The following is a 12,076-nucleotide window of genomic DNA, read 5'->3' as shown; positions in this document are numbered from 1 at the left end:
TCTGAAGTCATGCATCCCATGGGTATCAGCTAGGATTTCAGCCATGCCTTTACATGCGGGCAGCCTGCCAGTGCTTGCAAACTCCCAGAGTTCATAGACGTGGAACTGCGCCCTTTGTGAGCACTTTGAGAATGACGTGCTGTAGCAGGCCCCAGCCCTCCTTTGGGCAAGCACATCAACAATGGGACTTCAGTGGTGGACCTGTGCTCGGGTTCCTTCCTGTCACACCTCCAGTTCTGACTTGGATTGGACCACACTTTAGCCACTGCAGCTGTCTCTGCACAGATAAGCCCGGCCTTCTCCCTGGGTCTGTCTTCTGAAGTTGGAGGTGAGCGCTCAGTCCCTGAGCGTACCAGCAGTCGTGCATCTTGGACTGGGGAGCACATGGTGCTGGCAGAGAGCCTCTGTGCTGGATTCTCTATTTCGCCTGCCGCAAGCCAGAGGCTGTGCTCACCTCTGAGCCTCTGAAGCTTCCTTTCTGTCTTGGCTGATCTCTCCACTGGAGAAGGGGCTGCTCAAGGTGAGGGAACTTTTCCTCTTCATAACTTCTTCCCAAGGGACAAGTCCTGTCTTGATTCCTGTTTTTGCTTTCATCCTATCTGGTCACATGGTGATCTTTCTTGCCTTTTCTTGTCTTTTGAGATCCTCCCCCAGCATTCAGTAAGTATTTTGTGAGAATTATTCCACATGTAGATGTATTCTTGATGTATTTGTGGGATGAGGTGAGCTCCACATCCTTCTATTCCCCCATCTTGATCTGGCCTCCCAAGCTTTTAAATACACTTTATACAAACTAAAAATTAAAACCCATGTTTATTAATACCTTCCTAAATAATGAATTCTTTTTGTTCATTCTTTAAAATAGTTAAACTATCTTCATTGTTGTTCAGTTGCTAAGTCATGTCTAACTCTTCGTGACCCAGTGGATTGCATGCAGCATACCAGGCTCCCCTGTCTTTCACTATCTCTTGGAGTTTACTCAAACTATTAAAAACTATTTGCTAAATTATCTTATAAGTTTATAATTAGTAGCTGCATTGTACAGATCAGAGAGCTAAGGCTCAGAGTTTAGATGTCTCACCCAATGTCACACAACTACTAATTAGTAGATACAGAATTCAAACCCTAGTTTGACTCCAAAGACAGTGTTCTTTTTAACACAGTGTGACCTTTTTTTTCTTTCATACAGAACCATTTTCTGGGAGCTATCAGAAAAGTTCTAAATATTTATTGTTTAATGAGCATATCTCTTGTAATCATGAATTTAATCTTTAAGTGCAATTGGTTCAACAATATGGACTAGGACTAAGAAAGCTAAAAATGGTGAAATAAGTGTTTAAGGAAATTAAAAAGGAGTAAATGAGCATCCTAGATTAAGGTATCTAAGTGGTATCATCTGTTTGAGAAACATGGATCAACAGATAAGGTTCTGTTTCTGACCTTATCTTAGAGAAGACATTGGGGAATGAGAAGACTTGTATACAGGGTTTCTGGAGAGGAAGTTCCCTGTTATATATTAAAAAATATATTCCTTTAATCTTTTCTACACTGCCTGTGTTCAAAACCAGCTTGCTCTTTACTGACTGAGTAACTTGTCTAAGTTTTGACCTTTCTAAGTCTCAGTGTCTATAAAATTGAGGTAATATATTAGTTCCTCAAAAATCATTTTTACCATTAAATAGCATAATGAATTTTGGGAGAATCACCTAACAAAAATTCAATAAATGATGATGACATTGATAATATGATGGCAATTCCTTTCTTCTCCCAAAATGTATTTCTTATGATAGGAGCACAATATTTCAGAACAGAGGGTTTGCAATGTAAACACATAGTTGTCCTATAAAGGTGAACTATGATGAAAATAAAGAACTTCTTGGGGTTATCCCTCCTTCCTTGAACCAGTCACCTTGATCTCTCTTCCCCAGACAGTACTCACATTTCTCTTAGGGACTGTCCCACTACTAACCTGCTGGATTCTTCTAGGTAATTTAAGATGTTCATTCCTTCATATATAATGAGGCATACATTGCCATTTCTAATTAAGGTATTGGTTGGTAATCAGGAGTTCCTGACATGATGAAATACAAACTATATCTTACAGTAGGAATTTGACATGCTTCAAAATCTGCTGGTAATAATGTTGGTATTGTTTGTTCCTGGTACTATAAATATAACTGACTTAAAACCAAAATGAATTTATTGGTCTAATATTAAGTAGCTCATAGGATCATTGGGTGGAGAAGAAAATGGCAACCCACTCTAGTGTTCTTGCCTGGAGAATCCCAGGGACAGAGGAGCCTGGTGGGCTGCCATCTGTGAGGTCACACAGAGTCAGACACAACTGACACAACTTAGCAGCAGCAGCAGCAGGATCATTGGGAACACTGGAGAACTAGACTTGGGAAGCAGGCAGAAATAAAAGGAGGGTAGGCAGCAGTCACAAGACACACCAAAGAACCAATCCAATGAGACCATGGTATCTCTTACATAGATCACTTGATGTCAGCCTCTGTGCTATTTTATGTGAATGTCACTACAGACAATGCTCATCTGTACAATGCAACTGCCCCAGGCATTGATGTCTCTACCCAGCCAAAACAGCTAAAAATAATTCTATATTTAAGATCTTATCAGTACATACAGAAAGCTATAAGACTTTGATGGGAGAAATTCAAGAAGGCACAAATAAATGGGAGGATATATCATGTTCATGGGCTTCCCTGGTAGCTCAGTAGGTGAAGAATCTGCCTGCAATTCAGGAGACTCTGGTTTGATTCCTCAGTCTGGAAGATCCCCTGGAATAGGGATAGGCTACCTACACCAGTATTCATGGGTTTCCCTGAAGGCTCTTTGCATTGGTCACTGAGGAAGGCTTTTTTATCTCTCCTTGCTATTCTTTGGAACTCTGCATTCAAATGGGTATATCTTTCCTGTTCTCATTTGTCATTCTCATCTTTTCTTTTCTCAGCCATTTGTAAGGCCTCCTCAGGCAACCATTTTGCTTTTTTTAATTTCTTTTTCTTGGGGATGGTTTTGATCACTGCACCCTATACAATGTCACAAACCTCCATCCATAGTTCTTCAGGCAGATCTAATCCCTTGAATCTATTTGTCATGTCCACTGTATAATTATAAGGGATTTGATTGAGGTCATACCTAATGAATGGTCTAGTGGTTTTCCCCACTTTTGTCAGTTTAAGTCTGAATTTGGCAATAAGGAGTTCATGATCTGAGCCACAGTCACCTCCCAGTCTTGTTTTTGCTGACTGATAGAGATTCTCCATCTCTGGTTGCAAAGAATATAATCAGTTTGATTTCAGTATTGACCATCTGGTGATGTCCATGTGTAGAGTCTTCTCTTGTGTTATTGGAAGAGGTTTGCTATGACCAGTGCATTCTCTTGGCAAAACTCTGTTAGACTTTGCCCTGCTTCATTTTGTACTCCAAGGCCAACTTTGCCTGTTACTCCAGGTATCTCTTAACTTCCTACTTTTGTATTCCAGTCCCCTATAATGAAAAGAACATCTCTTTTGGGTGTTAGTTCTAGAAGGTCTTGTAGGTCTTCACAGAACTGTTCAACTTCAGCTTCTTCAGCATTACTGCTCAGGGCATGGACTTGGATTACTGTGATATTGAATGGTTTGCCTTGAAAATGAAGAGAGATCACTCTGTTGTTTTTGAGACTGCATCCAAGTACTGCATTTCAGACTTTTTTTTAATATAATGGCTACTCCATTTCTTCTAAGGGATTCTTGCCTACAGTAGTATATATAATGGTCATCTGATCCTCGGTGATCAATGCAAGGAAATAGAGGAAAACAACAGAATGGGAAAGACTAGAAATCTCTTTAAGAAAATTAGAGATACCAAGGGAACATTTCATGCAAAGATGATCACAATAAAGACAGAACCAGTACGAACATAACAGAAGCAGAAGAGATTAAGAAGAGGTGGCGAGAATGCACAGAAGAACTATACAAAAAAGATCTTCATGACCCAGATAACCATGATGGTGTGATCACTCACCAAGAGCCAGACATCTTGGAGTGAGAAGTCAAGTGGGCCTTAGGAAGCATCACTACAAACAAAGCTAGTGAAGGTGATGAAATTCCAATTGAGCTATTTCAAATCCTAAAAGATGATCCTGTGAAAGTACTGCACTCAGTATTGCAGCAAATTTGGAAAACAACAGTGGCCACAGGACTGAAAAAGGTCAGTTTTGATTCCAATCCCAAAGAAAGGCAATGCCAAAGAATGTTCAAACTACTGCACAATTGCACTCATCTGACATGCTAGCAAAGTAATACTCAAAGTTCTCTAAGCCAGGCTTCAACAGTACATGAACTGTGAATTTCCAGGTGTTCAAGTTGGATTTAGAAATGGCAGAGGAACCAGAGATCAAATTGCCAATGTCTGTTGAATCATTGAAAAAGCAAGAGAGTTCCAGAAAATCATCTGTTTCTGCTTTAATGACTACACCAAAGCCTTTGACTGTGTGGATCACAATAAACTGTGGAAAATTCTTAAATAGGAATACCAGACCACCTTACCTGCCTCCTGAGAAATCTGTATGCAGGTCAAAAAGCAACAGTTAGAACTGGACATGGAACAACAGACTGGTTCCAAATCAGGACAGGAGTGTGTCAAAGCTGTATATTGTCATCCTGCTTATTTAATGTATATGCAGAGTACATCATGAGAAATGCTGGACTGGATGAAGCACAAGCTGGAATCAAGATTGCTGGGAGAAACGTCAATACCCTCAGATAAACAGATGACACCACCTTTATGGCAGAAAGAGTGAAGAAGAACTAAAGAGCCTCTTGATATAAATGAAAGAGGAGAGTGAAAAAGTTGGCTTAAAACTCAACACTCACAAGACTAAGATCCTGGCATCTGGCCCCATCATTTCATGGCAAATAGATGGGGAAACAATGGAAACAATGAGAGACTTTATTTTGGGGGGCTCCAAAATCACTGTAGATGGTGACTGCAGCCATGAAATTAAAAAATGCTTGCTCCTTGGAAGGAAAGTTATGACCAACATAGACAGCATATTCCCTGGAGAAGGGCATTGTAACCCACTCCAGTATTCTTTCCTGGAAAGTCCCATGGACTGTAGTCCCATGGGCTACAGTCCATGGGGTCGCAAAGAGTCCGACCCTACTGAGCAACTGAACTGAACTGAACTGATGGCTCAGACAGTAAAGGATCCACCTTCAACGTGGGAGACCTGTGTTTGATCCCTGGGTTGTGAAGATCCCTTGGAGAATGGCATGGCAACACACTCCGGTATTCTTCCCTGGACAAAGGTGCTTCTCCCCAAGGACAAAGGTGCCTGGTTGGCTATAGTCCATGGGGTCACAAAGAGTCAGACATGACTGAGTGATTAAGTATACACGTTATGTTCATGGATCAGAAGAATTAATATCATTAAAGATTCTTTTTGCCTGAAGTCATATACACTTTCAATGTGATCCCTACCAAAATTCTAATGGCATTTTTTACAGAAATAGAAAAAAAAATCCTAAAATTTGTATGAAACCACAAAAGACCTGGAATAGCCAAAGTAATCCTGAGAAAGAAGAATAAAGCTAGAGTCATCATACTTCCTGAGTTCAAGCTGTGTTACAAAGCTATAGCAATCAAGGCAGTATGATAGTGGCATAGAAAAAGTCATATAGAACATTGGACCCAATCTGAGTGCCCAGAAATAAACTCTCACATATGTGATCTAATATTGAACAAGGGAGTCAAGAATATATAATGATGAAAGGATAGTCAATAAACAGTGTTGGAAAAAATAGATATCCACTTGCAAAATAATTAAACTGGACCTCTATCTTAAAATGGGGCTTCCCTGGTGGCTCAGAGGTTAAAGCATCTGCCTCCAATGTGGGAAACCTGGGTTTGATCCCTGGGTCAGGAAGATCCCCTGAAGAAGGAAATGGCAACCCACTCCAGTATTCTTGCCTGGAGAGTCCCACGGACGGAGGAGCTTGGTAGGCTACAGTCCACGGGGTCACAAAGAGTCAGACACGATTGAGCAACTTCACTTTCACTTTCTATCTTAATATTACTTACAAATTACTAGAAATGGATTAAAATTTAACATAAACCTGAAATTGTTAAATTCCTAGAAGAAAAGATAGGGGAAGACTCCCTGACACTGGAGTTGGCAATAATTTTTGGGGGGGAGGATTGACACCAAAAGGATAAGCAACAACAGCAACAAAAAATAAGTAGGGTTATATAAAACTGAAAAGGTTCCTTCTCCACAGCAAAGGAAATGACCAACTAAGTGAACAGGCAGTCTACGGAATAGGAGGAAATATTTGCAAACCATTTATCTGTAAGGAGTTAATATCCGAAAAATATAGGGAACTCATGTAACTCAATGCAAAAAAAAAAAAAAAATCTGATTAGAAAATAGGTAGAAGCCCTGAACAGATATTTTTTTCCAAGATGTATAGATGACCAAGACATGAAAAGATGGTCACCTTTTTTTTTAATACGAAAAATGTAAATTTAAACCATGATGAGGTATCACTTCACATCTGTTAGAATGACTCATTAATAAGACAAGAGCTAAATGCTAGCGAGAGTGCATTTTTGGTGGGAATGTAAATTGCTGAAGCCACTATGGAAAATAGTATGGAGACTTCTCAGAAAATTAAAAATAGAATTTCCATACAATTCAATATTTGCATTTCTAGGTATATATCTCAGAAAAATACAACTGGAATCTCGAAAAGATATATGTTCCCCCATGTTCATTGCAGTGTATTCACAATAAGATAAGAAACAACGTAAGCATCCCCCTATGAGTGAATTGGTAAAGAAGATGTAATATAGTTAGCTAGCTAGCTAGCTATAGATTTAGTATTATTATATATCATTTTATTCAGGCATGAGAAAGAAGGAAATACTGCCATTTGTGACAAAATGGATGGATCTTTAGGGCTTTATGCTAGGTGAAAAAAGCCAGATAGAAATTGATCATATGATTTCAATTTCACATGGAATCTAAAAAAAGCTGAACTCCTAGAAACAGAGGAGAATGGTTGTTGTCAGGGCTGGTGGGGGCATGGGGGGGTGGGGGACAAAACAGAAACTGGTTAAAGGGTGCAAACTTCCAGTTAGTTATAGCATAAATAAGTTCTGGGGATCTAATGTAAAACATGGAGACTATGGTTAATGCTGCTTTATATACTTGAAAGTTGCTAAGAGAGTAGATCTTAAATGTTCTCACCACACTTAAAAGTAGTTATGTGAGATGATGGAAGTATTAACTAACCTAATTATGGTAATCATCTCACATTATTTGCATGTTTCAAATCATCACATTGTACACCTTAAACTTACAAAATATTATATCAATTATATCTCAGTAAAGCTGGAAAAAATAAATTATGTCAGGATGTACCAATATCGAAGCCCTAGTCTAGTTTTCAAGCACTAGCTACAAGGAAAACTGGCAGCATAGTATCTACTTTTCACAGCTTCTATGGTGAGAGACAGTTGCCTTCTACAACATTAATAAGATGGCAAATTCTCTAAACTTAAGAAGAAATAAGATGCTAGGAAATCTAACTGGCAAATTTCCACTGAGAAAGGTAGCAATTAGAGGCCTGTGAGACAATAACTCTTAAAATTACAGCACTTAGGCTCATACCATTTTTCTAGATTCCACATATACACATTAATATACAATATTTTGTTTTCTCTTTCTGACTTATACTTCACACTGCATGACAGACTCTACAAATCCACATCTCTAAAAGTGACCCAATTTGCAGCAAAAAATAACACAAACACAACATTGTAAAGGAATTACACTCCAATTAAAAAAGGAAAAAAAAACTACAGCATTGTTAGTGCTTACCATTAGTTTCGCCTACATGGCACATGTGCTTGTAACTTGTTTCTTATAGTAATATCCCCTATTAGAAGTCTCATTACAATCTCAACCACACAGTTGACAAATAAGATTCAAGTGTTTTTATTTGTTGTTGAAGGTTAGGTTCTCCTTATGTCTCTTAATTCACTGGTGCTTGTGTAGAATGAAATATGAGGAGGAATTGAAGCAGAAGTTAATGGATAGATTTTGAGTACACGGGAGCTGGGCTCAGACAGCCTCCCTGTCATCTGATTGTGTGACTTTGCAACAACATTTAATCTCTCTTGGTCTCAGTTTCTTTCTCTATAGGGTGGGGATATTATCACTCAACTTGAAAAAAAAAATGGTCCAAAGATAAAAAGATGATGTTCTTAAACTTCTGCTATAATGTCTAATAGAAAATAAAATTGTAAATAATACCAAATGGTAGTCTTTCTTTCCCCTTCCTTAGAGAGCCATTGGCTATAAGGGCTTTAATGTGTCTGTGATGTTTAAAATTCTTTTCCTTGTATCTTCCTTTTCTACCTCTTTCCATTATTTGTCATTATATCTACTAAACTTATTTTGTAAGCTACTATTGTTATAGTCAGCCATCCAGACAATTTATTCTTCTGGTTGTACAGGGGCAAAACTATATCCCTAGCACCTGGGAGGTCTCTTGCTACAAAAACAAAACAACAAAAAGGAAAGAAGATGAGAACTGGGCAGTGATGTATTTTGCACCTCTGCTAGTGAGTAGCACATCAGTAGAACTGGACAGAACTAGCAATGCTTTACCGCTCAAGAAAAATTTACTTCATCCAGAAAAATGCACTACACAAATCCTTGTACTTCTATTAAGTGCAGCTGCATTCTTGGGAAGCTAAATGACAACCTGAAACATTCTTCTCTGATTAGCTAGGTAAAGCTGCCTAAGGGAAATAAACTCACAGCAGCTTATTCTCTTAAAAGTATAGAGTGCTATAAAGTCAACACATGTCATCAGAAGCATGAATAAAGATGAATAAAGGTCATCTCCCGATGACCATGCCCATTAAGATAACTGTAAGGCATGATATTTCATCATGTAGATTTGAATTTAGGAAAACTTTTATTTCACCAATTTCTGCTATTTCCCCAATTTCTGCTATCAGCATTTGAGAGAACCAAAACAGTAGAGGATAAGCCCTGGCCTGTATAGACTTGTAAAGGAAGTAAGATGATCTTCTTTCTAGCACTTACAGATTAAATAATAGCTCTCAGAAAATTTGTTAACTTGGGTTCTGTTTATACTACTATTGCCAACCCAAAGGTTCTTTCACTCTTTACAGTCATTTTGCCTTTAAGTGAGAGAGACAGAAGGTATGTGAAAATGTGTTCTTGAATGAATTGTAGTCTGCAGTTACAACAGGGTCTCTTACTCAAAATGAAAATTGGAATTCTCAAGGCAAAGGATTTAATCTAACAAATAATTATATTTCTCAATAGGACTATAAAGGGAATCCTAATTAATGTGCTAATAGCTACTCCCTATTTACAAGGCATTATCCCAGGTCGTGAACTGTAACAAATACACATGAAAATTAATGTTCACAGAGCAGAGAAAAAATGCCTTTCATTTCTATAACTCTGCCTGTGACACATTTCAATCAGAGAGATTGTACAAGAAGTGAGTCTTTATAAGTTACCTTCCTGAAATCTGATCGTAGGATTAGTTATTCCCTATAAAATAATTTTAAGCTACCGACATAACTCAGAGGTCCTCTCCATTTTCTCTTGTAATTAAAGAGTCCTGAAATCTCACTTCTTTGGGATTCTAGAGGTCAACTAGTCCATTTCATATCCTACATATGCATCTTGGACAAATCATTGTTTAATTACCTGGATTCATCCAAGGCTAGGCATCTCAATAGCTCTTATAGCAAAGTTTCCCAGTATGACAGTCTAATCATTAACATGTTTTGTTTTAAATTATTTTCTTGAAATGTAGTATGTTTTTCTATGTTCTAGCTTCTGAAGCCACTTAAAAGAAGTATGGATTCTTTTTCCTGTGATAGCTCTTCAATTTTAAATTGGTATCATGCCTGTCTCATCTTAAACCACACATCCCTCTTTCTTTCAAATGTTACTGACATGATCTGGTTCCCTAGAATTAAAGAATCATGGGTTGGAGGATATGTTAGCTTAGATAATTCTGACCAAACTTGCAACTGAAATCATCTAAACCTTTTGAGGGAAAGATTAGAACATTTTCTACAATACATCAGTATGACCAGACCAGAGAGATAAAAAGACCTGGAGAGGTAAAAAGAAAATATACTTGGCAGTTTTTGCCCTAGGGTCACTTGTCTATGCATAAGAGACAGTTGAGACACTGCGCTGTGTTTCTGGGGACCTCAAAGGTATAGAGAAGCGAAACTCAATATTTGGGACTCACCAGTGGTGCAGATTCTGAGAAATGTCCTCTGTCTGGTCCTGAGTGCTATCCAGTGAGAGCAAGTATGGACTGGGGATAAGCAGGCCCTAGAATGGTATGCGGTCAAGATTCACATCTTTCAAGTGATTTATAAATCTTAATATTTAGATTTGTATTGAGATGGTTCTGGACTGCTAGTGCCACCAAGCATCAAATGAAAATATTTCATGAAGGAAATGAGAACTATTCCCTGGAGGAAAGCATTATCATCTTAGAAACCAAATTATTTCTACAAATAAATTTTCAAATATAGCTTCCAGTGGCTACTTTAAAATAATTAGTATATGAGGAGATAAGATAACGTGAGAAAGAAACATAAGATAGACAACAGAAATATAGAGATTAGCATATCTGCGGTCTCTAGAGAAACAGAACCATTAGGTTCTCTCCTCTCATATATAAGAGGAGACTTGTTATAGGAATTGGCTCACGTGGTTATGGAGCTGAGAAGTCCCACAGTCTGCCATCTGCAAGTTGGAAAATCAGGAAAGCCAGAGGTGTAATTCAGTTGAAGTCTGAGGTCTGAGAATAGGGGGCTGATGGTATAAATCCCAGTCTGAGTCTGAAAGCCCAAGAACCAGGAGCACCAGTGTCTGAGAACAGAAGAAAGAAGCCTCAGCTCAAAGAGGGAGCAGATTTGTCTTTCCTCCACCTTTCTGTTCTATTCAAGCCCTCAACAGATTGAATGATGCCCACTCATGTTGGGGAGGACCATCTGCTTTGTTTGATTAGCAATTCAAATTCTAATCTCTTCCGAAACACCCTCACAGACACACCCAGAAATAATGTTTTACCGGCTATCTGGACATCCTTTAGCCCAGGCAAGCTGACACAAAATTAACCACACATTTAGAGATATTGAAATTATCAGGCAAAGACTGTAAAAACAAGCATGTAGATAAAAACAAACATGTAGATAAAAGCAAAGTAAACAAAAAAAAAAATTGGCAGGGAAACAGAAACTGTAAAAATTTTTTTAAAGTGATACTTTTTGTTTAAAAAGAGCAACAAAAATAAATTTCTAGAAATGTAAAATCGGAGAACATTGAAACAGTTATAATAGTATCATTTATAATAATAGTGTCATTTATACTGAAGAAGGTAAGGAAAATTGTAAACATGCTGAAGAATGATAGAAAATAAAAATCCAAATAAAACTTCTAGAGGTGAAATATCCATGATCTGACTCCTTGGTTTCCATTACAGAGCCCTAGGAAATTTGCTGCTACTGGGTTGTGTAGTATGTAGTCTAAACAGAGGACCCTACAATGGATGTGATCCTATAATGGCCAACTCCCACATCTACTTTTCTGTAAAGTGGGCCCCCTAACTGGATGCTGTGCTTTGTGAATTCCATGTCTGTGAACAAGGCATTCTGTATATCCTAGCTGTTAGTATTAGCTGAGGCTTTGTGGACAGGAAAGGAAACCATGTACATAGAGTACTTATCTGTTTCTGTTAAGATGAACCATTGGCCTTTCTGGGATGGAAGAAGCACTGTGTAGGCTATTTGTGCCGAGTTGTCAGTTGGTTTCCTTCAGGAATTTTCCCCTATTGGAAGGTCAGCATTGGTCTCTGTTAATAACAGGTAGAATATCCAGGGGAATCAGTAACTGGATTTATTTTGTTAAGAAAAGTCCTTACTGTTGACTTCACACACAGCTCCAGGCTCTGCTAACATGGCTATCACTTACATGTGCCAATAGTGTTGGTTCAAA

General features: G+C 38.3%; 1 long non-coding RNA gene across 7 annotated transcripts in view; it reads right to left on the bottom strand.

The window, feature by feature from the left end:
• Positions 1-11,022, bottom strand: part of LOC110146791 (uncharacterized) — a 145,145-nt gene extending 134,123 nt beyond the window's left edge. For all 7 annotated transcript variants that reach the window (XR_011488333.1, XR_011488335.1, XR_011488337.1 and 4 more), the window contains exons 1-2: positions 10,790-11,022; positions 10,320-10,405 (exon numbers count right to left, since the gene is read on the bottom strand). This is a non-coding gene — a long non-coding RNA (uncharacterized lncRNA). The remainder of the gene's footprint in view (positions 1-10,319; positions 10,406-10,789) is intronic.
• Positions 11,023-12,076: the final 1,054 nt, after the last annotated feature.

Source organism: Odocoileus virginianus, chromosome 6 (genome assembly GCF_023699985.2).
Source record: "Odocoileus virginianus isolate 20LAN1187 ecotype Illinois chromosome 6, Ovbor_1.2, whole genome shotgun sequence".
NCBI lineage: Eukaryota > Metazoa > Chordata > Mammalia > Artiodactyla > Cervidae > Odocoileus > Odocoileus virginianus.
The sequence above is the reverse complement of the archived record's forward strand: the minus strand, read 5'-3'. Positions and strand labels throughout refer to the sequence as shown.